The 19497-nt window shown below is 45.5% G+C and overlaps 6 non-coding genes and 1 pseudogene across 6 annotated transcripts; 2 read left to right on the top strand and 5 right to left on the bottom strand.

Moving 5' to 3' along the window:
- Positions 1–440: 440 nt before the first annotated feature.
- Positions 441–559, bottom strand: LOC138229342 (5S ribosomal RNA; annotated as a pseudogene).
- A 966-nt stretch (positions 560–1525) lies between these two features.
- On the bottom strand, positions 1526–1644 carry LOC138229335 (5S ribosomal RNA). The gene has a single exon (XR_011185763.1). It is a non-coding gene; the product is annotated as a 5S ribosomal RNA (ribosomal RNA).
- A 1291-nt stretch (positions 1645–2935) lies between these two features.
- On the top strand, positions 2936–3077 carry LOC138229474 (U4 spliceosomal RNA). The gene has a single exon (XR_011185885.1). It is a non-coding gene; the product is annotated as a U4 spliceosomal RNA (small nuclear RNA).
- A 4675-nt stretch (positions 3078–7752) lies between these two features.
- trnag-gcc (transfer RNA glycine (anticodon GCC)) lies at positions 7753–7823 on the bottom strand. Its single transcript has one exon. It is a non-coding gene; the product is annotated as a tRNA-Gly (tRNA).
- A 1695-nt stretch (positions 7824–9518) lies between these two features.
- On the bottom strand, positions 9519–9600 carry trnas-uga (transfer RNA serine (anticodon UGA)). The gene has a single exon. It is a non-coding gene; the product is annotated as a tRNA-Ser (tRNA).
- A 1343-nt stretch (positions 9601–10943) lies between these two features.
- Positions 10944–11025, bottom strand: trnas-gcu (transfer RNA serine (anticodon GCU)). Its single transcript has one exon. It is a non-coding gene; the product is annotated as a tRNA-Ser (tRNA).
- Positions 11026–12649: 1624 nt separating this feature from the next.
- Positions 12650–12722, top strand: trnar-acg (transfer RNA arginine (anticodon ACG)). Its single transcript has one exon. It is a non-coding gene; the product is annotated as a tRNA-Arg (tRNA).
- Positions 12723–19497: the final 6775 nt, after the last annotated feature.

Consider the following 19497-nt stretch of genomic DNA (forward strand, 5'->3'; position numbering starts at 1 on the left):
GCTGTAGTCTGCGTTCTTTAGGCTGATTATCGAGGTTAGCCTTTATTTGGTCATGGGGGGCCTCGGTACTGTATGCTGAGTCTAAAGACAGTTTCACCCGTTTTCTGATTGCTCGGTTCTGTACCAGTGCAGACATGTCAAACAGTGAATGGCTGTACCTCTATTGTATCCGTGCTCAATGAATGAAATCGGTAACAAATGAATATATGTCTAGTTATACGAAAAACGAGTGGTTTATCGACTCATCTTCATTTGCAGATTTAGAGGCAGCTTCGATATTCGTTTTACAGACGGGTTTTTTTTTTTGAATATGGGTCACACACATGCCACAGCAACAAAACATCTCTAGAGATGAGGCTATAGATCACCTTTCCATCCTGCAGGTTTTCCTCCCAAAGCCTACGGCACCAACGGCGACCCCTGCTGGCCGGGAGAGCAAAAGCTTACAGCACCTGGTATTCCCAGGCAGTCTCCCATCCAAGTACTAACCAGGCCCGACGCTGCTTAGCTTCCGAGATGAGACGAGATCAGGCGTGCTCAGGGTGGTGTAGCTGAAAGCGAAAGCCCCGGCGCCTGACTCGCTACTTGAAGCTGTGTGTGGCGGGGGTTCCGTGCCCCCCGAGCGGGACTGAAGGATCGTTCGTGTGCAACTCTTTGGAAAGGAGCTGCTTTCCAAATCGCATTGCGTGCCTGGATGTTGGCGAATGCGCTCCCTTGTGTTGACTCGTCCCGCACTGGAGGAGGACAAACAATCTGCACGGAGGAGCACCAGGCAAGTCTTCACCAGACAAAAACCTCCAGTGCACAGCACTCTGGAAACATTTCGGGGCTTTCGTGTGTTTATTTCAGCACGTAAAGCGCACCGGTCCAACACGTCGGCCGGGCGCGCGGCGCCTCCGCCCTCTTGTGGCCTTGCGGCATCAGAGCAAGAGGCTCCTTCTCGCTGCCCTTCCGCTGTGTTGCAGGGCCCCGAGAGGGAACCCGGAGCGCGCACTTTGTGGGGGGCGGGGGACCGCGTTCGCGCTCTGCCCCCGGTCTCTTGCGCGAGTACTAAATCTCACGGACAGGGGGGCCTCGTCATTGATTGTTACAGGTGAGACGGGGATTAGGAGGAGACCCCGACTGATGTGTAAAGGGGAGCACTAACACCAGAGGGACACCCCCGGCGTCTCTTTTTGAGAGACGCCCTGGGGTTTCCTAATGGCCAAGGAGGGTCGGGACCTCGGTTTGACGCCTCCCCCGAAGGACGGCGCCTGTTTGTGCAGCAGAGTGTCGCCATCAGGAGGCTGGGGCGTAAGAGAGCCACACAGCCCGCAGGGTGAGCGCTCCCTACTGGTCCCAGTCACACCTCTTGCAGGAGCAGCAGCAACCGGAGACGGGTTTTTTTTTTTGAATATGGGTCACACACATGCCACAGCAACAAAACATCTCTAGAGATGAGGCTATAGATCACCTTTCCATCCTGCAGGTTTTCCTCCCAAAGCCTACGGCACCAACGGCGACCCCTGCTGGCCGGGAGAGCAAAAGCTTACAGCACCTGGTATTCCCAGGCAGTCTCCCATCCAAGTACTAACCAGGCCCGACGCTGCTTAGCTTCCGAGATCAGACGAGATCGGGCGTGTTCAGGGTGGTGTGGCCGTAAGCGAAAGCCCCAGCGCCTGACTCGCTACTTGAAGCTGTGTGTGGCGGGGGTTCCGTGCCCCCCGAGCGGGACTGAAGGATCGTTCGTGTGCCACTCTTTGGAAAGGAGCTGCTTTCCAAATCGCATTGCGTGCCTGGATGTTGGCGAATGCGCTCCCTTGTGTTGGCACGTCCCGCACTGGAGGAGGACAAACAATCTGCACGGAGGAGCACCAGGCAAGTCTTCAGTGCACAGCACTCTGGAAACATTTCGGGGCTGTCGCGTGTTTATTTCAGCACGTAAAGCGCACCGGTCCAACACTTCGGCCGGGCGCGCGGCGCCTCCGCCCTCTTGCTGCCCCTGCAGCTGCTTCACTTTTCCCTTTAGTTGCCATCGATTTTTTTGTAGTGCTATACATATACGATTGAGGTATCTTAGAGTTCTCCTTCGAAGACCCAGCACTCTCTTTTCTTTTCCCAGTGTTACTCATATCGGACTTTTTAAACCTAAAAAAAATCGTTTTTTTTTCTTTCAATTATAACTGAAGTTTAAACAACTAGTGTTAAGTCCTTATTTTTCTGTAGTCAAAAAAAGCAAAAATTAACATTCAGGTCATGAAAAACTCAAAAAAACTCCCCAACCACTAAACTTTACCTCCCACCTGAGCGCCATCTTGAACGCCCCTACCACCAGAGAATGCTCACGATTTCGGAAGCTGTCTCCGGGACGTGCTGATTCCACACATCCTGAATAAATCATGATATTGTTAGTTGCTGTAGCTAGACGTTCAAATGAGTTTCATGGCCAGATGGACTGTTTCCTCCAGCGGTATAATATTGCAGTGAGACAGCACGATGCCTGCAAGACTATGTCACGCTAAACGCCACAGATTGTGTTTGTCCGTTCGTGTCAGTCGTCCCGCAGCCACGGGAAGTGGGACACAAACATGCTGCAATGCTTTCAAGACGTTAGGATTTGTTTGTGCAACATCCAAGAGGAGTACTTGTGGCTTGAATGTGAACTGTACGTGCCCGCCCCCTTTCCTCTGTAGTGCATGAGTTCCTCCCGGCATGCCCTTCGTCATTGTTCTGTCATCTTGTATTTAAAGGGTTGTATTTCTGCTGCTGAAAATAAGCAACGGTTTTCTCACAACGCCCTTTGTTCCCAACGGAGCCCTTGTCTGTCATGAAATTCTTCAAAACCTCAAGCTAGAAGAAGAAGAAGACGACAAATATGAAGCGTTATAGCAACGACATGCCATGACACTATCGATAACGATTTCCATAGGATCCCCGCGGTTGCCTGGCAACCGTCAGCTTTGCGCAGTGGCAGTATCGTAGCCTGTGAGGGTTAGCCGAGGCGTGATTATTGCTAGTTGAAAACTTTTCCCAATACCCCGCTTCCGCCGGTTTGCAATACAATCGGCGAAAGCAATTTTTGACAGTCTCGTCAGAGACTGAGCAAGGTGTTTAAAGACAGATTTGGTCACGGTGATATCATGGTAGAAAGAAACGAACTTGTTACGTGTCAACAGAAACGCTCTTTCAGCTTTATGCAGAGAACAGCGTCTGTCGAGATTACTTTTGTGTCAGCGCGAAACGCCGTGTGCTTGTCAGTATGATTTCATATTGCTCGTAGCGGCGCCTGGCTTTTGTCTGTCAAACGTTAGGTTGCGCTTCTTCATGCTGCATCGTCGGCATGAGTGGAGCATTTTAAACGTCTGTACTTACTGCGCCCCATAAGAAATCGTTTGTCCCCATTCAAAAGAGATTGTGCGATGTCCTGCAGCGTTCGCAAAGCAAACCTTTGACAGTTTGAAAAGAGGAATTTATTCTGCTTCCTGTGCGTGCAGTAGTTACAAAGTTGAACGTCTTTACACGATCTGCTGCAGTTTTCAGTGGGTGGGCTTTGTCAAATGGCTTGGAAAAACGCACTGTGTTTCGGCTCGGGAAACATCATGAGCAGTGTCCTGCATGTTTTCTGTGTATAGCTGTCTTTTAACGCATACAGAATTCATTCGAAATCATTGATTTCTCCAATTAACAAGGGTCTCTTTTTGAACCTGCCAGAAGCATTCTTTCAATGTAACAGATTTACTCCGGGGAAGGGCAGCATGACATTGAGAGTAGCTCAAGCTTTCAGCACCTTTATCTGACTGCATGTATGCAGACACTGCTCAGAATCCCCTGTAAGATTCTCCTTCAATTCCGTTTTGCAGTGCTTTAGCTCTTTCAAAAGGCTTCGCTTTGCTAGTCACAATCCAAGGCTCATGACAGCATTTGAAAACATTCGTAACTGCGTTGGCCGGGAATCGAACCTGGGTTAACTGCTTTGAAGGCAGCTATGCGCAACACTGGCTCGCTCCAGAATAAATCTCACGTCGAGGGCATATTTTTTTCCATTTTACCGTGAGTCGGGCTCAGCTGCACAGAGGAGAGAGCAGAGCAATGAGGTCACGGGGACAGGGGAGTCACACGCTGGCGGTTTGAATACGCGGAAGATCACTGAGGGATCCACAGTATATGGACCCTCCGTGCGCCATCAGTCCGCACTCCGGACTCTGAATCCTGCCATCCGAGTTAAGATCTCGGCGGAACCTGAGGCGCAGTTCCTTCTTAAAACGTAATCTGGTGAGCATTTCTAGAATCGTACTTGTATAGATGCAGCCTTTAATGTGTTGCTAGGTTAAAATTGATGACTTCTTGTATTTCAGTAGGCAACTGCCCTCTTGATTTCGGATTTAATTTCTTTATTACAGGGGCGCTTTTATGAAGACAGAGTCATGTTCAGGTACTTTGCTTGATGGAGGAAGCTCATTTCGGACTCTGTGATCTGCTCACCTGGAAAGGTCTGCTATACTACTACAAGAGAGAAATAGAGTCTGGAAGAAGGGACAATTTTATGATGCTTTGGAAGATAATGTTTTTTTTTTCTTATACTGAAAATGAAAGGTAGTTGTTTCTATATGGACTCAGTCTTTGGAATTTGTATATATATATTTCAGTGATCCCTCAGCCATTCCTTCTGTATTGTAATTCAATTTCTCTTTTAAAATTCCTTCCCCACTTCTAGGACCTGCAGTTGCTGAACTCCACAATGGCTTCTATTGGAAAGTCTGTGACTGAGACCAAGTGTTCACTTTTTTATGAAACCATTATTTATTTAGGAGCAATGAGCAATTCTTATATAAATGCAATAAAATCATTATGCTCAAACTATGAGAGAGAAAATTAAGGATAATTTAAGAAATCAGTCTTAGCTTGTTTCTATACACAGATGGTATTATTTATTTTCAAAGGAAACCCGCGAGGATTCCCCTGGTGTGCAAGATGTGCCTGAATACTCTTGATCAGCTTCCTGCTCACTTGAAGAGGGCGTGTATGAAGCACGCCACGGCAGAAAACATCAGGATGGCCTCTCAACAGGCGAGGGAGGACATGATGAATCACCTGAAGAACGGGGTCATCGTGGATTACCACAGAATAGAGATCGTGTCTGGTGAGGCAAACAGGATAGTGGTTGTAAGACTGCTAGAGTCCTTGGGCCTTTTTGTACATGGGAAGCCTGAAGACACATTGGCAAGGTGAGATATTTTTAATCTGTAAGGCTTCTGTAGTTTCTTTTTGAAATCATTGTTACAACATATTATGTAAAAGCATGTTGAAAAGAATCTACCTGCATTCCAGCGGCCCTGAGCAAGAGGCCGCAGTCCAGGAGGAAGAGATGCCAGAGGCTGCTCTAGAAACTGAAACAGAAGCGGATAAGGAAGGGGAAGATGTGAGCTCTGAAGAACTCTATCAGCAGTAAGACTTTTTATTTTTCAGATGTATCTATTTTTTACTAAAATTCTAATTTGTCTTATAGGTATAAAATGTTTAAACCGGTGTTTTATATCCTTACAGGCCCTGAGTAGTTAAAAAGTATCAGCAGGCCGGAAGAGAGTGGCCCAAGCTGGACTCTATAGAAAGCACTCCCTGGATGCTCCTCTCCTGATTGGATTCAAACAGTACCTTACCAAGGATCTGGGAGTGGCAAATTATTCTCAGGAGGTATTTATTTTTTAAAGGCATTTAAAATTAAGCAATGGTATCTTCATTGTAAATGTTTTTATTTCTTAGCTTAAAATTCACCCATGTGAAATGATGTCAGCCATAAACATCATGACTCTATATTTCCTACCTGAATCTATTCTACTTAAATTATTACATTATACACAATTTGAGTTCATTTTAAAAAGTAAAAGGTAATGAAAGGAATGCATTTTCATAAGAAAGATAATACCGATATGCATGTGATAATCTTCCTTATATCATGTAGTGCATCATTTGGACACTTTGTGGGCTTCAAATACAAAGAAAATCATGTTCTATGGTACAAGATAAATACAAAACTTAAGCTTTTATTTTAATTAGATTTCTTTATAAAGCATAAGCAATCATTTATTACATTGCTTCTTGAATTAAATCTTTTGACAAGAGGTAAGACTTCTGTTACATTTAAACCCATGTTTAGCTGTGTTTTTTAGATTTAACTGAACCAATTTCTGTGTGTGATAATGTCCTTGAATTCTGACAACATCACACTAAATTACATGATATAAAACAGCTAATGTTTCTAGAGATAAAGTTTCTGAGATGCTTCTAATTACTTTTTATTACCAGGGACAGTTTAATTCACCTTGTACAGTACTGTAAGACCAAGATGCTTTTTTTAAAAGTTATTTAACATTTTATAGAACTTTGTCTACTATGGCAACATGATGTGCTTGGTGAAACTTGGAAAAATACTGCTTGGCCACTTATCTTAAGATAAAGATAGGATAAAGGTTTATCTTTTGCACCTACCTGACCCCCAGGGAAGGCCAATGCTTTCTAAGTTGATGGTTCCCTACAGTATACTGTACTTTAATTTCAAAGGTAATGTATATTGACCCAAATCAGTTTTGGAATCCAATCTACTGACGAGATGGAGCACATCCTTTTTTCAGGATTTTAGCATCATACGTTTGGTATATTTAGTCCCTAATGCTGAAAGAAATGATCATAGAACATTTGGACACTTTGTGGGCTTGAAATACAAAGCAAATCATGTTCTATGGTACAAGATAAATACAAAACGTAAGCTTTTATTTTAATTAGATTTGTTTATAAAGCATAAGCAATCATTTATTACATTAATATATGTGAAAATAACATTTTAGCATCATACGTTTAGTATATTTAGTCCCTAATGCCGAAAGAAATGATCATTTGTTTAACATGCACGGGTCTGTCTCAAAGGATGCAGTACTCCTGAAGGGTCTCAAACCCTACATTTCGGATGCTTAGCTGTATCCCTCACATGTGGCACCTCAGAATGACTTCTAACCTTACCTGTGGTGTATTCAGTCCCTATTGCTCAATGCACGGTGTACATACTGCATACATGTGTCTTGAGAATGAGGAATGGGCCCCTGAGACAGTCATTTGCCTGTTTCACAAACAGGGACCTGGACCTAGACCTGGCCCGTACAGGGCTCAAACCCGCGACCTTGGCGTTATTAGCACCACGCTCTAACCAACTGAGCTAACCAGCCTCACGACAGTGCTCCTCTCTGTGCTGCAAAAAATCAAACTCAGGGAATTTCTTTTGTCCTCCTTTGAATAGAAAGCCGTGTAATCAGTGTACGGGCTTTCTCGTGCAGTTTCATGGTTCTTGTAACCCAAATCCTACACTGGCCTGAAGTGCCCCCCCATTTCACAGCATTTTTCAGCTGATTTAAAATGTACCTAAAGGAGAAGCATTATTGAAGACCATCAATTACCAAGAGCTTTTGTCAAAGGTTTTGGTGGTCATTTTGAATGACCACAGAGCGCTGTGACCTCGGTTTTACATCTCATCCAAAAGACAGCGCCCTTTTACAACACAGCATCTCCGTCACTATACTGGGGCATTGGGACCCGCACAGACCTCAGGGTGAGCGCCCCCCCGCCGGCACCATTAACACCGCTTCCAGCTGGAAGCTTTGTTTTTCCCTGTAGCTCATCCTCATCCAGGTACTGACCTGGCTCACACCTGCTTAGCTTCAGTGGGTTTTCAGTTGCGAGTTGCAAGGGGATGCAAGTGATGGAGCCGCTCGCTGCAAAAGCCACTGCATTGGCCGGGAATCGAACCCGAGCCTCCCGCGTGGCAGGCGAGAATTCTACCACTGAACCACCAATGCTCAGTGCCTGGGCCTTCAAAAAAGACGCTTTTTTGGTGCTCTGTGCAAAACGCGTCGACATCTGCTTCCAGCTGCAAAATGCCATTTGCGGACGCTGAAGAACTTATTTCTAAGGCAGCGGGTACAAGCGATTGGGCGTTTTAAAACCACCAGGAACAGCAAAGAGGCGCGCTTCTTTGCTTGTGCCGAAACACACCGACTGAAAGCGGACAACGTAGTCGGCAGGATTGGAACCTGTGCGGGGAGACCCCAATGGATTTCTAGTCCATTGCCTTAACCACTCAGCCACGACTACAGCAAGCCCCACTGCCGCTGCGTTCTTGCTACAATCTTACCTGGATCGCGAGGCGCCGGCGGAAGCCTATTTCAAAGTCGTTCTCCGTTTCAAAAAAACATTTCCAAAATAGAAGCCTTGCAGACAGACACGCCTCAGAGGACTTAAGGGTGGCTTCATGTCGGAATGATAAAGTCTCCCCGTCCGGACATGAAAATGCCACTTTGTTACACACAAAAAAAGAATCAACAACAGAGAAATGCCCACAAGCATTTGAAAAGCCGCACCACGTCGCACTTGAAATAGCTCTTACATTAGTGGTAGACACAGGAATCGCCTTTTTATTTACGCTCTTACCAACGCAATGGAAAGCAAAACAAAGCAAAGCAGAGCAAAACAAAACGAACAAACGAAGACCCTCACGTCCTGCACTTGCATATAACCCCGTTACGTGCCCAAGCGGTATTGTACGTCATCCTAGCACTGCACCCCGGGTCGTACGGTACATGGGAACGAGCACACGCCACGAATCGTCTCGAATCACTGCCTACAGCTGTAAGGCGCCTTGAAGCGTGCACCCCCAACATTCTTCTTTGCGCATCTGTGAAAGGTAAACTCTTGAGCAAACTCTGAACCAGCTCTAAGGAAACTAATCCGATTAGACGTTACTTTGACTCATCTTCTTATGCTCAGTGCCGGATTGCTCAAACTCCAGCTAGGGTTAGGGTTAGCATTCCCACGCTACTTAGACACTTTGTTTACGCTCAGTGCTGGATTTTGGGAACTTCAGGACGAGTGGGAATTTTCTCCTATCTGTCCATTCTGTTTTGTTTTGGAGACTCTTGGCTGCCTATGTTGTTCAGTGCACCGTGAAGGAAACATTTTCCAAAACTGTGTCAGCTCAAAAGTTGTAAGAAAACCTCTCCAGGTGCTTTAACTCTCTTCATTTTTGTCATTTAATGTGACACTCGATGTATAACTGGAGCCTCACATATGCAAATGGTGAGGCTCCAGTTCGACACCCAGTTCCACACCACTTTACAGTATATGACAAAAGCATGGCAGACTGTGCCGGACCAGCTGGTAACTTCCGCTTATTTTGACCATATTAAACATTGGAAATCTTCCCACTTGCATTTGTGACACTTGATTTTGGCTCCACCTAAGACACTCTTAAATCTTCAAACACTTTTCTCTTCTCCCGCAACACACTTGTCTGTCGGCACTATGTGGCAGCGTTGCATGACAACCCATCTCACCACGGAAAGGAACCTAACAGCTTTGGTAAGAGAGTAGAATTACCTGAAGAACTGCTTTCCATGGAAGCAGGACCAAGCGATGTAGCATTTTTATAGTACCAGGAAAGGAGAAGCGGCACTTCGCCTTTGCCGCACAGGCACAAGGTGACGTGCGGCAGACGCCGTAGTCGGCAGGATTCGAACCTGAGCGGGGAGTCCCCAATGGATTTCAAATCCATCGCCTTAACTACTCGGCCACGACTACAGCGAGCTCGCCGCCGCCGCATTCCTCCTATAATCTAACACGGAGTGCGAGGTGGCTGCGGAAACCTTTTTAAAGTCGCTCTCTGTTAAAAAAAAAACCTTTCACAAGATACATGCCGGCAGACAGACACGCCTCAGAGGGTTTAAGGCTGGCTTCACGTTCAAATGATAAAGTCTCCCCGTCCGGATGTCAAAATGCAACTTTGGCAGACAGAAAAAACATCAACAAACCACAAATGTGGACAAGGATTTTACAAGCTGCACCACACTGCACTTTCAAAAGCATTTACATTCGTGTTAGACGCAGGAATTGTCTTTGTTTTGCGCGCTTACGAACGCCATAGAAAACGAAACAAAACAAAAGCCCTCAGCTCCTGTACTTGATTATAACGCCGTTACGTGTCGAAGCAGGAATTTACGTCATCTTACCACTGCAACATGGGGAATAGAGGGAAATGAACACACGCTACGAATCGTCTCAATCACTCCCTAGAGTCGTAAGGCACATTGAAGGGTGCACCCCCATCATTAATCGTTGGGCCTCTGTAAAAGGAAAGCTGTTGAGCAGTCTTTGAAACAGCTCGGATGAAACACTTGATTGCTTCCATGTGCATCTGGAGCCCACTTCTTATTTTCACTTCACGCCGCCCAAAGCATTTCTAAAACAGGAGATTCGCGTTTGGGAATGCGCCCTGCCCTACAAATAAAACAGGTCTACGGGTCTGAAACCTGCTCCACGGAAAACAGTTCTGTTGCGCTTTTGATCAAAGGGAGATTCTCTGTTCTTACTTTTTGATTACATAACACCCAAAGGGGCTTCTTTGGAGCTGGATTCCAACCAGCATCCTAAAGTTTCTTGGCGGTATCCTTTACAGTCCTCTGTTCGGTCGACAAGGAACAGTAGGGGGCAGCTTTCCTCACACATACAGTGCAATGTACTGTAGTGTTCCCCTTCATTGAATTCGCAGTTCTGCATCAGACCTCTAACTCGTTTCCTTAGCTTGGATTTAAGCCACGAAGCAGGCTTCTACTGTATAAACGTCTAGAGGAATCACAAACTATTTGAGAGGCCATCATCCCAGGGGGAACTGACAAAGTCTATCCCTAAACACCTAGCGCAGTCTCTCGAGAGACTGTCAAAAATCGCTTTCTCCGTTTGTGCTGCAAGTAAGTGAAAACGCGGTCTCAACCCAGAGCCACTTGGCAGCAGCGGCACGTAAATACTGTTACTACCACTGCTCGATACCAACGTTAGCCTACTATACCATGTTCAGCCACCGCTAGAAAATGTAAGGCTCTAGTACTGGAGCAAACAAAAGGAGAGCCAACATCAAACGTAGAGAGCGACGAGGATGGGATTCGAACCCATGCGTGTAGAGCACAATGGATTAGCAGTCCATCGCCTTAACCACTCGGCCACCTCGTCGATGAAACTGGGCTGTCCAGACATGGGTTGGCGCGCTCCAGATGATCTTTTTCTTTTTTTTCCCTCGTACTCAAGGGTCCTTTTCCTGTTCCACATGCGATTTCAACATTTTCCTTGGGAGATGTCAAGCCAGCAAGCCACTGCTGTGGTTCAGTGGCCATTGTGGAGTTCAGTGGCCCTGTTGTACACAGAAAGCACATTGAGCTCCTTGGACATGAAAAGTTCCAGATAAAAGCCATTTGTCATCCTTTCTCTTGGTGTCGATGTTGCTATTGTATGTAAAGGTGGCAACTTGCTCAGCGAGCAGGCGGAGCACACACCGAATGCAGATGTGTCTGAGTGGTGTGTCCAAGTGGCTGCAAAAGGACAACACTACCGGGGCGCCGTTGCTTAGTTGGTTAAAGCGCTTGTCTCTTAAACAGGAGATCCTGAGTCCGAATCCCAGTGGTGCCTTCTTTGTTCTGTCTTCTCGAACAGAACTGGTCCTTACAGACAACCGCCTACGGCTAGACTTAATTAAATGCAAGTATTCATTTCCTGTCTTTAACGCGACTTGTTTTTCTTAAAATGGATGGAACTTGCAAAACATGAAATACAAACATTGCTAATCAGCGCTAGCGGCTGGCAAAAAAAAAGAAGTCAGCAATGTTTTTTTTCTTTAACCTTAACCCTGCTAATGGAGAAGAGTTAAACGACTGAGTCTATGCAGCTTAAACGGTGCTCATGTCGGGTTCTTAGCTGAAAGGGTGGTAAATCACGCTCACCCCAGTCCTTAATCTTTTAAAAGGATACAATATTGAACCTAGTCGCCACATCACATACATCCTGTTCAACGATAAAAAAGTGACATCTATCCTCGATCCAGAGTAAATCCCACGATGAGGGCATATTTTTTTCCACTTTACCATGAGTCGGGCTCAGCTGCACAGAGGCGAGAGCAGAGCAATGAGGTCACAGGGACAGGGGAGTCACACGCTGGCGGTTTGAACACGCGGAAGATCACTGAGGGATCCACAGTATATGGACCCTCCGTGCGCCATCAGTCCACACTCCGGACTCTGAATCCTGCCATCCGAGTTAAGATCTCGGCGGAACCTGAGGCACAGTTCCTTCTTAAAACGTAATCTGGTGAGCATTTCTAGAATCGTACTTGTATAGATGCAGCCTTTAATGTGTTGCTGGGTTAAAATTGATGACTTCTTGAACTTCAGTAGGCAACTGCCCTCTTGATTTCGGATTTAATTTCTTTATTACAGGGGCGCTTTTATGAAGACAGAGTCATGTTCAGGTACTTTGCTTGGTGGAGGAAGCATATTTCGGACTCTGTGATCTGCTCACCTGGAAAGGTCTGCTGTACTACTACAAGAGAGAAGTAGAGTCTGGAAGAATGGACAATTTTATGATGCTTTGGAAGATAATGTTTTTTTTTTCTTTGAAATCGAAATGAATCAGAATATCAGTGCAAAAGACAAACTCTTGGTTTGGTTTAAAGAGATATGGTTTTAAAACAGACAAAATGTAGAAAACAGGTGTTTCTCACTTTTGGAAAAGAATGGACCGGGGGTAATATTTTACTAGGTGCAGTGCTGATCTCACTGGGTTACAGTCCTGCAGTGTCACACCAGGGCCAGTGGCGCAATGGATAACGCGTCTGACTACGGATCAGGAGATTGCAGGTTCGACTCCTGCCTGGCTCGGGTCGTTTTTAAACGCATGGGGCTACTCCCTAAGTAGTCTGTGCTACTTACTGCATTGTAATCGTACCCAGTAAGAGATTTCCTTCATGTAAATGAACTGCACCTGACAGCTTTAGAAAAACACCTGGGCTTAGTACGGTGCTGAGAGCTCAGCGTTGCTGTTCTAATTAGCACGCACTGCATCGGCTATGAGCCCGAACCTTTCAATTATTCCGATCAGTAAGTCAACACGTAGTCCACATGAACGGTAGAAATATTCTCTTGTCTGTCTCTTGTTTGTATAGAACTGAATGTCCCTGACAATGTACTGTTAGTTTTAATTGAAGAACGGCATTTGTGTTCAAATATACCGGACAAGTTTATGTAACTGCTCATGCGACACTCAGTTGTAATTAGTCAAGAAATAAAGTCGAACAATAGCTGCGGGTTTGATTCTGAACGTATGAGATTGCAGCGCCTTTTACTTCCATTGACAAATGATAGAGATTCGAAGAGAGATCCTTCAGACCAGCAAGCAAACCCACGGCTATTTCGGTTTTCTATCTAGGCAACGTTGGTGTCTGCAATAGCATACATGAAAGCGTGATGCAATTTCTGTGGCTACATTTGTTGCACATCATGCACAGTAAGAGTGTTTCTAACACCAAATAAAAAGTCAACAATTAGCGATCACGCCTTCTCCTCAGTTAACCCACTGAAACCCTTGCTGTTAACAGTTCTTTACTGCGTGCTTTACCAGCACCTACATATCGTGTCGGTTCTTTCAGCTTTATTCATTAGGTTTTCAAAGGCATAAGTAGAGCACCAGAGGTGCGAACGCAAAATGTGTAGTTATCTGAAGAATTGATTTCCATGGCAGCGGGTCCAAGCGATTTCGCGTTGTTATAGTACCAGGAAAGGAAAAGCGGCACTTCGCCTCTGCCGCGCAGGCACAAGGCGACGTGCGGCAGACGCCGGAGTCGGCAGGTTTCGCACCTGCGCGGGGAAGCCCCAACGCATTTCGAGCCCATCGCCTTAACCACTCGAGCACGACAAATGCGAGCTCGCCGCCGCCGCATTCCTCCTATAATCAAACACGGACTGCGATTTGGCTGCGGAAACCTTTTTAAAGTTGCTCTCCGTTAAAAAAAATACCTTTCACAAGATTCGTGCCGGCAGACAGACACGCCTCAGAGGGTTTAAGGCTGGCTTCACGTTCAAATGATAAAGTCCCCCAGTCCGGATGTCAAAATGCAACTTTGGCAGACAGAAAAAACATCAACAAACCAAAAATGTGGACAAGGATTTTACAAGCTGCACCACACTGCACTTTCAAAAGCATTTACATTCGTGTTAGACGCAGGAATTGCCTTTGATTTGCGCGCTTACGAACGCCATGGAATACGAAACAAAACTAAAGCCCTCAGCTCCTGCACTTGATTATAATGCCGTTACGTGTCGAAGCAGGAATTTACGTCATCCTACCACTGCAACACGGGGAATAGAGGGAAATGAGCACAAGCTACGAATTGTCTCTAATCAGTCCCTACAGTTGTAAGACGCCTGGAAGCGTGCACCCCCATCATTAATCTTTGCGCATCTGTGCAAGGTAAACTCTGGAGCAGTCTCTGAAACGGCTCAAAGGAAACACGTGATTGATTCCATATGCATCTGGGGTTCATTTCTTATTTACATTTAATTCAAGGGAAAGGCTTGGGTCAGTTTCAGACCTTCAGCCCAATCTGCGCCGCCAGAACGACAACGGCTCCTCTGGTCTTTGGGGTGCGGTTGTGACCCCGTAACCTAAAGTGTTGGTGGCAGACAAATGGAGACTAACAGGTGATGTCCTAGGACATGACTACATTGTGACACTCGGTGGGGATGGTGACCATTGCTTGGAAAAGAGTGCGAGGCCCCTTTAGAAAAACATTTTGTTAACAGGCATTCTGCCTCAGCCTAAACACCTATAGCTTGCAAAGCGCATGCTATTAGACAGGCACCTCTGCAAGACCTTAAGAGTCTCTTAAACTAGTGATAGTAAGGTGTTCCCAATGGGCGATGTTTGGCTTTCAAATCATCTCTCTGTGGAAGCGCCGAGATGCAGCTGTTTAAGGCTTAGAAGCAGCTGACTGTTTCACTACCTAGCTGATTACTGTCAGTCAGGGAGCTCAGAGGGGAAAAGCCTGTCTGAGAGACAATTCGCCGTCGATGAGTTCAATATGTTCCGTACCAGCTCGGCGCAACTGAGATCATCTTGGTAGCCGTGTAGCTCAGATGAGTGAGAGCGTGTGTGTGTGTACCACCGTGATTGGATGCCGGTCCTTCTCAGGTCACAGTAAACCTTCTGCTGCCTAACTTCCCTAATTTTGGGGATCCCTTTGAAAAAGCAAAGGAAAAAAAACTGGCTCTTCATCAGCATGATCGACCTCACCCAGTGTGGCGCAGTGGCCTAATGGCTAAGACACTGGCCTTCTAAGCCAGGGATTGTGGGTTTGAGTACCATCTGGGGTGCTCCTGTCCCATTTTGAGCGTACAAATGTCCTTTTGATTTGCAAAGCTACAACCCCACCTTACTCAGTGAGCGTCTCTTCTTTTCTCTCACATACAGTTGGGAGAAAAACTTTTGTAAACAGCCCTTCGGAATGATGTGGATTTCTGCATGAATGGCTCCTAACATGTGATCTTATCTTTATCTAAGTCATAATAATTAATAAAGAGAGTCTGATTTAACAAACAACACACGCCCAACATTTGACATTGCTGTTTCTTTATTGACCAAATGGTTTAAACAATCAAGGTCATTGATGGAAAAAGTACGTGAACCCTTATATTAAGGAGCTAGTGGAACCTCCTTTATGACAAAAACCTCAATCCCCACTTTCTGTAGCGGCTGGTCAGACCTGAGCAGCGGTTAGGAGGTATTTTGGCCTATTCCTCTATGCAAAACTGTTTCAGTTCATGTATATTTTTGGGATGTCTTGCGCTGAACGGCCTGCTTCAGATCACGCCACAGCACTTCAATGGGATTGGGGTCAGGACTCTTACTTGGCCATCCCAAAATACGGAATTTCTTCTGTTTCAGCCACTCTGTTGTTGATGTACTCCTTTGTTTTTGTCATGCTGCATGACCCAGCCTCTTTCGAGTTTTAGATCACAGGCAGACACCCTGACATTCTGCTGTAGAATTTCCTGATACATCTTGGAATTCATCGGTCCCTCGATGATTGCAAGCCGTACAGCCTCCGCCATGTTTCCCAGGTGGGATGAGGTTTTGGAGTTGGTATGCAGTGTTTTGTTATCTCCAAACATAACGCTGTGCACATTTACCAACAAGTTCAACTTTTGTCATGTCTGTCCACAGAACATTGTTCCAGGAGTTGCTGTGGAACATCCATGTGGTCTTTAGCAAACTTGAGAGGGGCAGTGGTGGTTTTTTTTGGGGGGAGAGCAGTGGTTTCCTCCGTGGTGACCTCGCATGATCACCGCTCCTGTTCAGATTTCTTCTTATGGTGGACTCATGGACACAGACGTAAGACAAAGTCAACCACCTGTTCGCTAGATCCCATCCCCACTCAGCTAGTCAAAGATTCCCTCGAAGGACTGGCAGGACCTATAATTAGTATGATGAATGCATCGCTTGCGTCAGGCGTTGTACCTGATCAATTTAAGGTAGCGGTTGTTAGACCGCTCCTTAAGAAGTCAAATTTGGATCCACAAGTTCTTAACAACTACAGGCCTGTCTCAAAGGTCCCATTTCAATCTAAAAATTTTGAGAGAATAGTTGTTGCCCAATGTCAATCGTATCTGGATTCAAATAATATACTTGAGAAATTTCAGTCTGCTTTCTGAAACTGCATTAACGAGAGTCGTAAATGATATTCTCTTAGCTACTGATGTGGGGAATGCAACAGTGCTTGTGCTTCTAGATCTTAGAGCTGCCTTTGACACGGTTGACCTCTCTGTTTTGTTACACAGGCTTGAGTTTGAGGTTGGCTTATCTGGAACCGTCCTTCAGTGGTTTACTTCACATTTTACTCATCGTTTTCATTATGTTCAAATATCTAATAATTGTACTGCTTCATCAACGTCACCAGTTCAATTTGGGGTACCAGACGGATCAGTGCCGGGGCCAATATTGCTCTCTCTCTCTACATGCTGCTGCTAGGTAGGATAATACGAAAAAATAATATGAACTTTCATTCATATGCTGATGACACTCAAATAAACATTTTGTTCACACCAAACGACAACTTTTCTATTATCACTTTAGTTAAATGCATTAATGAAGGAAAGACTTGGATGTGTGAAAACTTTTTGTTACTCAACTCTGAGAAAACTGAGGATCTGTTGATCGGAGGCAACAATACTGATAGGACTACTATAACTTCAGCACTTAACTCAGAGGATTTAAACATTTGCCTCAAAGAGACAGCACGTAACCTAAGTGGCATATTAGACACAAGGCTCTTAACAACTTGCATTGTTAAGTGCCTTGAGACAACCTTGTTGTGAAAGGTGCTATATAGAAATACATTGATTTGAACTGAATTGACAATGTAAAATGTTGTGTGTGTTGTTTGTTAAACAAGACTGTCTTTATTTATTATTATGCGTCAGATGAAGATCAGATCACATTTTAAGAGCCAATCATGTAGAAATCCAGATCATTCGCGTTTTAAAAGTTGCGGGAAAAGCAAAACAGGTGCTTTTCCTTTGTTGCGCAGACACACGACGACACCGTAGGCGGCAGGACTCGAAGCTTCGCAGGGAGACCCTGATGGCTTTCTAGTCCATCGCCCTAACCACTCGGCCGCCGCCGCCGCCACTGCCTTTTTGATGCAGTCTAACATAGAGTGCCGGGCAGCGGCGGAAACCTTTTTCAAAGTCGCTTTCCGTTTAACAACAACAAAAAAAACTTTCACAAAATGCATGCTAGCAGACAAATGCGCCTCAGAGGACTTAAGGCTGGCTTCAAGTTGGAATGATAAAGTCTCCCCGTCCGGTCAGGAAAAGGGAACTTTGTTAGACAGAAAGAAGGAAGTAACAATAACGTAGAATTGTGTGCAAGGATTTTAGAAGCTGCGCAGCCCTGCAGTTTCAATAGCCCTTTTATTCGTGTTAGATGCTGGAATTGCCTTTTTTTGACGCTCTTACGAATGCGATGTCAACGAAAACAGAACAAAGCACAAAAAACCCTCAAGTCCTGCAGTTGGATAGAATGCCGTTACGCGTCCAAGCCGTATTTGACTTCATCCTACCATTGCAACACGGGGCGTATATGGAAACGAACACACGCTACGAATTGTCTCTAATCAGTCCCTACAGTTGTAAGGCGCCTGGAAGCGTGCACCCCCATCATTAATCTTTGCGCATCTGTGCAAGGTAAACTCTGGAGCAGTCTTTGAAACGGCTCAAAGGAAACACGTGATTGATTCCATGTGCATCTGGGGTTCATTTATTTATTTACATTTAATTCAAGGGAAAGGCTTGGGTCAGTTTCAGACGGCCTCCAACAGCGAGATTCAAGCGCCCCACCTTCAGCCCAATCTGCGCCGCCAGAACGACAACGGCTCCTCTGCTCTCCGGGGTGCGGTTGTGACCCCGTAACCTAAAGTGTTGGTGGCAGACAAATGGAGACTAACAGGTGACATCCTAGGACATGACTACGTTGTGACACTCGGTGGGGATGGTGACCATTGCTTGGAAAAGAGTGCGAGGCCCCTTTAGAAAAACATTTTGTTAACAGGCATTCTGCCTCAGCCTAAACACCTATAGCTTGCAAAGCGCATGCTATTAGACAGGCACCTCTGCAAGACCTTAAGAGTCTCTTAAACTAGTGATAGTAAGGTGTTCCCAATGGGCGATGTTCGGCTTTCAAATCATCTCTCCGTGGAAGCGCCGAGATGCAACTGTTTAAGGTTTAGAAGCAGCTGACTGTTTCACTACCTAGCTGATCACTGTTAGTCAGGGAGCTCAGAGGTGAAAAGCCTGTCTGAGAGACAATTCGCCGTCGATCAGTTCAATATGTTCCGTACCAGCTCGGCGCACCTGAGATCATCTTGGTAGCCGTGTAGCTCAGATGAGTGAGAGCGTGTGTGTGTGTACCACCGTGATTGGATGCCGGTCCTTCTCAGGTCACAGTAAACCTTCTGCTGCCTAACTTTCCTAATTTTGGGGATCCCTTTGAAAAAGCAAAGGAAAAAAAAAACTGGCTCTTCATCAGCGTGATCGACCCCACTCAGTGTGCCCCAGTGGCCTAATGGATAAGGCACTGGCTTCCTAAGCCAAGGATTGTGGGTTTGAGTCCCATCTGGGGTGCTCCTGTCCCTTTTTGAGTGTACAAATGTCCTTGTGATTTGTGAAGCTGCAACCCCACCTTACTCAGTGAGCGTCTCTGCTTTTCTCTCAGTTGGGAGAAAAACTTTTGTAAACAGCCCTTCGGAATGATGTGGATTTCTGCATGAATGGCTCCTAACATGTGATCTTATCTTTATCTAAGTCATAATAATTAATAAAGAGAGTCTGATTTCACAAACAACACACGCCCAACATTTGACATTGCTGTTTCTTTATTGACCAAATGGTTTAAACAATCAAGGTCATTGATGGAAAAAGTACGTGAACCCTTATATTAAGGAGCTAGTGGAACCTCCTTTATTGACAAAAACCTCAACATCCAACAAACCTCAGCATCCGCCATGCTTCCCAGGTGGGATGAGGTTTTGGAGTTGGTATGCAGAGTTTTGTTATCTCCAAACATAATGCTGTGCACATTTACCAACAAGTTCAACTTTTG

Source organism: Lepisosteus oculatus, unplaced genomic scaffold, assembly GCF_040954835.1.
Source record: "Lepisosteus oculatus isolate fLepOcu1 unplaced genomic scaffold, fLepOcu1.hap2 HAP2_SCAFFOLD_45, whole genome shotgun sequence".
Taxonomy (NCBI): Eukaryota; Metazoa; Chordata; class Actinopteri; order Semionotiformes; family Lepisosteidae; genus Lepisosteus; species Lepisosteus oculatus.